The sequence below is a fragment of the Notolepis coatsorum genome, assembly GCF_963971535.1.
Source record: "Notolepis coatsorum genome assembly, chromosome: 17".
In the NCBI taxonomy this organism is placed as follows: Eukaryota; Metazoa; Chordata; class Actinopteri; order Aulopiformes; family Paralepididae; genus Notolepis; species Notolepis coatsorum.
In genome coordinates, this window is record NC_140181.1 from 82,057,231 (window position 1) to 82,067,172 (window position 9,942).

A 9,942-nucleotide genomic window follows, 5' to 3' on the forward strand; every position below is an offset into this window, starting at 1 on the left:
CAGATCATGTACAGATCACATTGCCACCCTCTGCATTATCATAGAACAAACCCTGGAATGGAACACATCTCTCCACCTCACATTCATCGACTTCCACAAAGCATTCGACAGTCTAGACAGAGACACTATATGGAAACGCATGGCACATTACGGTATCCCAACGAAGTTCATAACCATCATCCAACACCTGTACCTACAATCATCCTGCAGAGTAATACACAACGGCCAGCTCACAGACAGCTTTACAGTAGAGACAGGAGTCAGACAGGGCTGCCTACTGTCCCCTTTCCTCTTTCTTCTGGCAGTCGACTGGATCATGAAACAAACCACAGCCGAACAAAATCTGGGCATTCAGTGGACAATGTGGTCTCAATTAGAGGATTTAGACTTTGCCGACGACATAGTCCTCCTCTCACACACACAAACACAAATGCAGACCAAACTCACAAAACTTGCCACAATTGCAGCTACCACAGGACTACACATCAATAAAGCAAAAACAAAGGAGATGAAGATGAACCACAATTTAGAAGAGGCCGTACAACTGGACGGAGAAGCACTGGACGAGGTGGACACCTTCACATACCTGGGAAGCATCGTGGGGAAGGACGGAGGTAGCGACGGAGGTAAAGACATCAAAGCAAGAATAGGGAAGGCAAGAACAGCATTTTTAATACTGAAGCAAACATGGAATTCAAACCACATCTCCACAAAGACCAAACTCCGCATCTTCAACACCAATGTCAAATCAGTTCTATTATACGGAGCAGAAACATGGAGAACAACAAAAGCAACCTCAAACAAACTGCAAACCTTCATAAACAGATGTTTACGACAGATCCTGGGAATCTACTGGCCAAACACCATCACAAACTAACAGCTCTGGCAAACCACTCAACAAGAACCACTTGAAACCCTAATCAAACGCAGGAAATGGGGCTGGATTGGACACACCCTGAGAAAACCATCCTCCAACACAACCAGGCAGGCCTTAACCTGGAACCCACAGGGGAAGAGAAAGCCAGGAAGACCCAGAAACAGCTGGAGAAGGTCTGTCGAGGCGGATCTCAAGGAAGAAAGAACATCATGGAAGGAAGCAGAGAAAATCGCCCAACACCGAACCAGCTGGAGAGATTTCATGAATGACCTATGCTCCCCAAAGAGCAAAAGGGTTTAAGTCAAAGTCAAGAACAGACTGAAAGACAAAACAGATGATGTATATATATTTATTGCAGTAACATAATTGGGGACATAATTAATAGTTAATAATAATCAAGTTGCAGCCAGTATATGTTAAAGAGCCACTATGTAATTTGTTGTACATTGTTTCCTGTACAATTGGCCAGTTTGTGATGCACACTAAAGAATCTGATTAGCTTTCATGTCAATTCTGTGAATAAACACATAATTCCTGCTTTTTGACTTTTTATGGGTATTTCTTTCGTCTTCAGTTACACAGATATTGTGTATCTTAGCTTAAATCGCTTGCATGTCTGATATTATCAGCCTACCGATATTATCGGCCAATATTGGCATTAAAATGTGACATCGGAAATTATCGGTATCGGTTTTAAATTATTTTTATTTATTTATTTTTTACATTTATTTAACCTTTATTTACCCAGGCAAGCAAGTAAGAACTAATTCAGATTTTATTTATTGTCAAAAGTATGCATAATGTTGTGTTAATTCCACGACAAGAGATATGTAATGTTAATTACCTGAATTATTCAGTTTTTGGGGGGGGGGGGGGGGGGGAGGGACGCTGCATATATCGGCATCGGTTGATATCAGTTGATATCGGTATAGAAAATTAAGAGTTGGACAATATCGGTATATCGGTATCGGTAAAAAAGCCAATATCGAACATCCCTATATCGATTATCGCAGATATTGTCATATTAACGTTGTCGAGGGCCAAATATCAGTATCTGTCAGGATCCTAGGCCCGGTCCTGGCTGGACTGGGCAGGATGGTAACATTGGGCAGTACCCTACACCTAACTTTGGGCAATGCCCTCTATCTGACATTGGCCCTCGGCCTGACATTGGCGCCCTACCACCCTCTAGTGGTGACAAACAATCGGTGCGCTCCAGTACTCTGGACATCCTGACTACTGTGATAACTATAATTAATAGTATGATTAATGTGGTGTCATGGTGTGTACTGTTGTTGTCTTTCCCTTCCCTGGTGTGATGTCATGCACTGTTTTGGGTTGTTAGGAGTTGCTTTTGTGTTTAGTTGTGTTTAGTTATTCTTTGCTTATTGTCTAGGTGTTGGTTGTGATTCGGTGTTGGCCAGGTGTTCTTAATTGTTAATTAGTTAATTCATTCCCTTTCTGTATTTTTGCATTCTACCTAACCCCATCGTGACAGAATGTCGCCACCAACATTAACGAATGCAGCAGGAAGGGCGAGCGATACCATCACCGTTGTCCTGGCCCTGATGGCCGGTGACATGAAGGGTTACTCACTGGCCAAATGGGGGTTCCTACTCCGGAAGATCGACCAGGTCGCCACTGAGAACCCGACACTGCAGACGGCGATGTGGGAGATGGCGGAACATGTTGCTGTCCTCATGGAGAAGCATAAGCCGAAGGCTAGTGTAGCTAGCCTGCCGACTATTCTCAGGCTTACGGTCAGCCTAGATCCTCCCACAGCCGCTGAGGTTGCTCGGATGTCCATCGCCGGTCGGACGTCCACAGCTAACCTAGCTCCGCCGGTTAGCTTAGTGTCAAGAGCTAACCAGCTACTCCCAGCTAACCTAGCTCCGCCCGTTAGCTTCGTGCCAATTGCTGACCGGCTGTTCCCCGTTAGCACAGCTCCTCCTGTTAGCTCCGCCACTATAGATGGCCAGACGTCCCCAGTTGGTACAGCTCTACCCGTTAGCTCCGCTCATACAGCTAACCAGACGTCCACAGCTAACATAGCTCCGCCGGTTAGCTTAGTGTCAAGAGCTAACCAGCCACTCCCAGCTAACCTAGCTCCGCCCGTTAGCTCCGTTTCAATAGCTAACCGGCCGTTTCAAGCTAGCACAGTCTCCACTGCCAGACTAGGCTCCAGATTCAGGGTGAGCCTAGTATCTGAGACAGACCAGATGTCTCCAGCTAGCACAGTCTCCACTGCCAGACTAGGCTCCAGGTTCAGGGTGAGCCTAGTACCGGAGACGGACCAGATGTCCCAAGCTAGCCAGGCATCCCCAGCTAACATAGCTCCGCCCGTTAGCCCCGTCCCAATAGCTAACCGGCTGTCCCCAGTTAGCACAGCCCCGCCTGTTAGCCCCGCTACAGTAGCTAACCAGACGCCCACTGCCAACCTAGGCTCCAGGTTCAGGGTGAGCCTGGTAGCGGAGACAGACCAGATGTCTCCAGCTAGCACAGTCTCCACTGCCAGACTAGGCTCCAGGTTCAGGGTGAGCCTAGTACCTGAGACGGACCAGATGTCCCAAGCTAGCCAGGCATTTTCAGCTAGCACAGTTCCCACAGTGAGTCCAGGGCCCACAGTTAGCCTAGCCCCCGAGGCTAGTATGGCTAGTAAGGCCTCCACAGCTGGTCCAGCTTCCACGCCCAGTCCAGCCTCAGCTCTGGGTCCTGGCTCCTCATCCCCGGATCCTACACCACGCCTCGCCGCCGAGACCGATCCGGTCTCCACGCCCTGCCCGGCCTCTCCACCTGGTCCGGCTGCCGTGCCGGCTCCCGGCTCTTCGACGGATCCTGGCTCCCCGTCTGGTCTAGCTCTGCGCCGTGATCGGCGTCCTGGTCCTCGCCGTGGTCTCCGCCGGGGTCTTCGCCGTGGTCTTCGCCGGGGCCTGCGTGGGATCCTGCTCCGGGGGTCGTCGCCGCCGCACCTCCATTCCGGCTCTCCTGAACCGGTCCCTAGTCCGGCGGCTGGAGGGCCTCTCGTCCGGGATCCGGCTCCAGGGTCCAGCTCCCCTTCCCGGGCTTCTACACCTGTGCCCACCCCCCCTCGTCGGGCCTCGCTTCCCAGGTCCAGCCCTCCTCGTCGGGCCTCGGTTCTCAGGTTCTGCCCCCCTCCCCGGGTCTCGGTGCCCATCCCCACCCCCCCTCGTCGGACCTCTGTTCCCAGGTCCAGTCCTCCTCCCCGGGCCTCTGTTCCCATCCCCACCCCCCCTCTCCGGGCATCTGCGCCCGTTTTCTACCCCCCTGGCTGCTATGTCCCTCCTGGGTTTTTCGTTCAGCCTCCTGGTCCCTCGTCTTCGGGTCCTCTCCCTGGTTCCTCTCCGGGGTTCCGGCTTCCTCCCTCACCTGCTTATGGACGTTGTTTTCGGGTGTCTGGAAGCCACCCGTTGAGGGGGGGGTACTGTCAGGATCCTAGGCCCGGTCCTGGCTGGACTGGGCAGGATGGTAACATTGGGCAGTACCCTACACCTAACTTTGGGCAATGCCCTCTATCTGACATTGGCCCTCGGCCTGACATTGGCGCCCTACCACCCTCTAGTGGTGACAAACAATCGGTGCGCTCCAGTACTCTGGACATCCTGACTACTGTGATAACTATAATTAATAGTATGATTAATGTGGTGTCATGGTGTGTACTGTTGTTGTCTTTCCCTTCCCTGGTGTGATGTCATGCACTGTTTTGGGTTGTTAGGAGTTGCTTTTGTGTTTAGTTGTGTTTAGTTATTCTTTGCTTATTGTCTAGGTGTTGGTTGTGATTCGGTGTTGGCCAGGTGTTCTTAATTGTTAATTAGTCGGGGTATTTAGGTGTCTGTCTGTCTCCCCTTCGTTGTGGCGACATTCCTCCAGTTACCCCCTGTTCCTCCACGTCGTGTCGTACCGTTCTCCCTCTAGTAAGTCTTAGTGTTTGTTGTTTTGTATTGTGAAGTTTGTTATTTAGTTTCTGTATTTTCCCTGTATTGCACTGGATTCTACAGTAAACACCCTTCTCTAAGCTTCACTCCTCGCCTCTGCCTCCTCCATTCTTTCCCTTTCTGTATTTTTGCATTCTACCTAACCCCATCGTGACAGAATGTCGCCACCAACATTAACGAATGCAGCAGGAAGGGCGAGCGATACCATCACCGTTGTCCTGGCCCTGATGGCCGGTGACATGAAGGGTTACTCACTGGCCAAATGGGGGTTCCTACTCCGGAAGATCGACCAGGTCGCCACTGAGAACCCGACACTGCAGACGGCGATGTGGGAGATGGCGGAACATGTTGCTGTCCTCATGGAGAAGCATAAGCCGAAGGCTAGTGTAGCTAGCCTGCCGACTATTCTCAGGCTTACGGTCAGCCTAGATCCTCCCACAGCCGCTGAGGTTGCTCGGATGTCCATCGCCGGTCGGACGTCCACAGCTAACCTAGCTCCGCCGGTTAGCTTAGTGTCAAGAGCTAACCAGCCACTCCCAGCTAACCTAGCTCCGCCCGTTAGCTTCATGCCAATAGCTAACCAGCTACTCCCAGCTAACCTAGCTCCGCCCGTTAGCTTCGTGCCAATTGCTGACCGGCTGTTCCCCGTTAGCACAGCTCCTCCTGTTAGCTCCGCCACTATAGATGGCCAGACGTCCCCAGTTGGTACAGCTCTACCCGTTAGCTCCGCTCATACAGCTAACCAGACGTCCACAGCTAACATAGCTCCGCCGGTTAGCTTAGTGTCAAGAGCTAACCAGCCACTCCCAGCTAACCTAGCTCCGCCCGTTAGCTCCGTTTCAATAGCTAACCGGCCGTTTCAAGCTAGCACAGTCTCCACTGCCAGACTAGGCTCCAGATTCAGGGTGAGCCTAGTATCTGAGACAGACCAGATGTCTCCAGCTAGCACAGTCTCCACTGCCAGACTAGGCTCCAGGTTCAGGGTGAGCCTAGTACCGGAGACGGACCAGATGTCCCAAGCTAGCCAGGCATCCCCAGCTAACATAGCTCCGCCCGTTAGCCCCGTCCCAATAGCTAACCGGCTGTCCCCAGTTAGCACAGCCCCGCCTGTTAGCCCCGCTACAGTAGCTAACCAGACGCCCACTGCCAACCTAGGCTCCAGGTTCAGGGTGAGCCTGGTAGCGGAGACAGACCAGATGTCTCCAGCTAGCACAGTCTCCACTGCCAGACTAGGCTCCAGGTTCAGGGTGAGCCTAGTACCTGAGACGGACCAGATGTCCCAAGCTAGCCAGGCATTTTCAGCTAGCACAGTTCCCACAGTGAGTCCAGGGCCCACAGTTAGCCTAGCCCCCGAGGCTAGTATGGCTAGTAAGGCCTCCACAGCTGGTCCAGCTTCCACGCCCAGTCCAGCCTCAGCTCTGGGTCCTGGCTCCTCATCCCCGGATCCTACACCACGCCTCGCCGCCGAGACCGATCCGGTCTCCACGCCCTGCCCGGCCTCTCCACCTGGTCCGGCTGCCGTGCCGGCTCCCGGCTCTTCGACGGATCCTGGCTCCCCGTCTGGTCTAGCTCTGCGCCGTGATCGGCGTCCTGGTCCTCGCCGTGGTCTCCGCCGGGGTCTTCGCCGTGGTCTTCGCCGGGGCCTGCGTGGGATCCTGCTCCGGGGGTCGTCGCCGCCGCACCTCCATTCCGGCTCTCCTGAACCGGTCCCTAGTCCGGCGGCTGGAGGGCCTCTCGTCCGGGATCCGGCTCCAGGGTCCAGCTCCCCTTCCCGGGCTTCTACACCTGTGCCCACCCCCCCTCGTCGGGCCTCGCTTCCCAGGTCCAGCCCTCCTCGTCGGGCCTCGGTTCTCAGGTTCTGCCCCCCTCCCCGGGTCTCGGTGCCCATCCCCACCCCCCCTCGTCGGACCTCTGTTCCCAGGTCCAGTCCTCCTCCCCGGGCCTCTGTTCCCATCCCCACCCCCCCTCTCCGGGCATCTGCGCCCGTTTTCTACCCCCCTGGCTGCTATGTCCCTCCTGGGTTTTTCGTTCAGCCTCCTGGTCCCTCGTCTTCGGGTCCTCTCCCTGGTTCCTCTCCGGGGTTCCGGCTTCCTCCCTCACCTGCTTATGGACGTTGTTTTCGGGTGTCTGGAAGCCACCCGTTGAGGGGGGGGTACTGTCAGGATCCTAGGCCCGGTCCTGGCTGGACTGGGCAGGATGGTAACATTGGGCAGTACCCTACACCTAACTTTGGGCAATGCCCTCTATCTGACATTGGCCCTCGGCCTGACATTGGCGCCCTACCACCCTCTAGTGGTGACAAACAATCGGTGCGCTCCAGTACTCTGGACATCCTGACTACTGTGATAACTATAATTAATAGTATGATTAATGTGGTGTCATGGTGTGTACTGTTGTTGTCTTTCCCTTCCCTGGTGTGATGTCATGCACTGTTTTGGGTTGTTAGGAGTTGCTTTTGTGTTTAGTTGTGTTTAGTTATTCTTTGCTTATTGTCTAGGTGTTGGTTGTGATTCGGTGTTGGCCAGGTGTTCTTAATTGTTAATTAGTCGGGGTATTTAGGTGTCTGTCTGTCTCCCCTTCGTTGTGGCGACATTCCTCCAGTTACCCCCTGTTCCTCCACGTCGTGTCGCACCGTTCTCCCTCTAGTAAGTCTTAGTGTTTGTTGTTTTGTATTGTGAAGTTTGTTATTTAGTTTCTGTATTTTCCCTGTATTGCACTGGATTCTACAGTAAACACCCTTCTCTAAGCTTCACTCCTCGCCTCTGCCTCCTCCATTCTTTCCCTTTCTGTATTTTTGCATTCTACCTAACCCCATCGTGACAAGTATCGTATCATATCGTGAGTTACTCCTATCTAGCTAAACATTCTGGGAGAGGTGTATCCGCTTTCTACTGAACACACAGAGGAAACTGGTATCTATTAAAAGGCGTGTTCCTTTAACACATTCGGTGCCAGACCCGAGATATCCCGGGTTAACTCGCCATGCGTTGGGTGCCAAGACCCGAGATTTCTCGGGTTTTGGTCGTTTATTCCTTTATTCGATATTTTTATTCATTATTCATCCACGAACCTCTGTGTTACATAGGGAATGAGTTTGAGGTCGCCAAACGGCAATACCGGCCGCATCCCGCTAGACGGCGGTATCGAGCACCCTTTGTACCCTTGTATCTTCGCCTGTGGGACGGCCAAACGTCTCCGGTTTCATGTTTCCTTGTCGGGCGAGGGCAGCCGTTCTGCCGGTTCCATTGAAGCGCGTCAAATAACCCCGATCCATATGTTGTGGTGGATTATGCCGTGGGCCAAATGAACATTGGATGTACCAGATGGCGATCAAACAATTGGAATATTATTTTTGGAATACTCCCGATCACAGGTAAGAATAATCTGACGTCAATTTTAGCTTGATCCTGCAATGCTTTTACACCGGCTGATAAGCGTTTTTAGTGTTCAATGCGAATGCCGTTACTGACAATCAAATAATCAGAAACGACCCCCCCCCCCCCCTTTCATGCATTCATGATGGAACATAATACCTATGATATAGATTTGATTTCGGGATAATAGCGTATACAGGCAAGAAATGGCAACATCTATAGTGGAATTGACGTATAGGGCTTTAACTCAGCATTTAATGAATTACCCTAGACTGCTCTAAAACCATATAACATATATATATATATATATATATATATATATATATATATATATATATATATATATATATATATATATATATATATATATATATATATATATATATATATATATATATATATATATATATATATATATATATATATAAATAAATATATATATATACATATATAACACAGGAACGTATGGATGGAAACATTTATTCTTTTTCACATATTGAACGATAGATAGGTGATATCAAATGGGCCATAATATTGTATCCATAGCTATAATATAGAATATAGTTATAGCTCTACAAACAAGGTGACTCAGTCCTATCGTTTAAAGCGCGGCCTAGCTACAGCGGGCCCTAACTAATAGCTGGCGCCGAATGAGTTAAGCAACTTTACCTCCAGTAAAGAATGTCACATTTAATTAGTCAACAATTGGCTGTAGAAATAAATGACTGATACTCATTATGCTTATTAACCCTTTCACTACACACTACAGAATGATAACCCTTTCACTACCACACTACAAAGGGTTAACACTTTCACTACCACACACCAACCGCTGAAGTGCCCTTGAGCAAGGCACTTAACCCCCAACTGCTCCAGTGGAGTTGCTCAGGACAGCTCCAGGTGTGAATGGAACTGTATGAATGTGAAGCAGGGCGTTCCTGAAAAAGAGTGTCTGCTCAGCGAACCTACCCTGGGTAAATAAAGGTTAAACAAAACAAAAATAACGACAGAAGGTTAACCTTTCACTACCACACTACAAAGGGTTAACCCTTTCACTACCACACTACAAAATGTTAACCCTTTCACTACCACACTACAGAAGGTTAACCCTTTCACTACCACACTACAGACGGTGTGTGAAAATTATTTCCTTTTTATTTTCATCTAAGAAATCCATTGTTTTCTCTTCTGGGAAACTCCATGAGTTGCAAATCTGCACTTGAAAGTGAACACACACAAAAACAAAAGTCCAATACATTAAAATTTTGAAAAGCTTGCGTGTAATTTAGTATGTCAATCAAATCGACCTCCCGCCCCAAACGTCTGTTGTGTTCTCAAATATGTCAAACTGCGGATAGGAAGCTTGCAAGGCCGTAAATACAGTTTCCGTAGCTCTTCAACGCGAAAATGGCGATTTCTGGCACCTGCTGGCTGCAAGCGGTACTGTCACTGTCTTTTATTTTATTTTTTATCAACTTTTTCTCCCATTTTAAAATTTTCTCCCATCCCAATTTTCGTATTGTCCAATTCTACCCTCCCCTGTCTCGAACGCTGTTAGGCCATGCCTCCCACAAGCCGGCTGCAATGTGGACGAAGCCTTGCATCACGTGTCCGCTCCGATACTCGAGGAGGCAGCCGTCGCATCTTTTCACCTGCACAGCGCGATCTCTCAGCGGCGAGGGTTTGTGTGGGAGGGACACGCCGCCCCCATCGCTTCCTGATTCTACTGCGCAGGCGC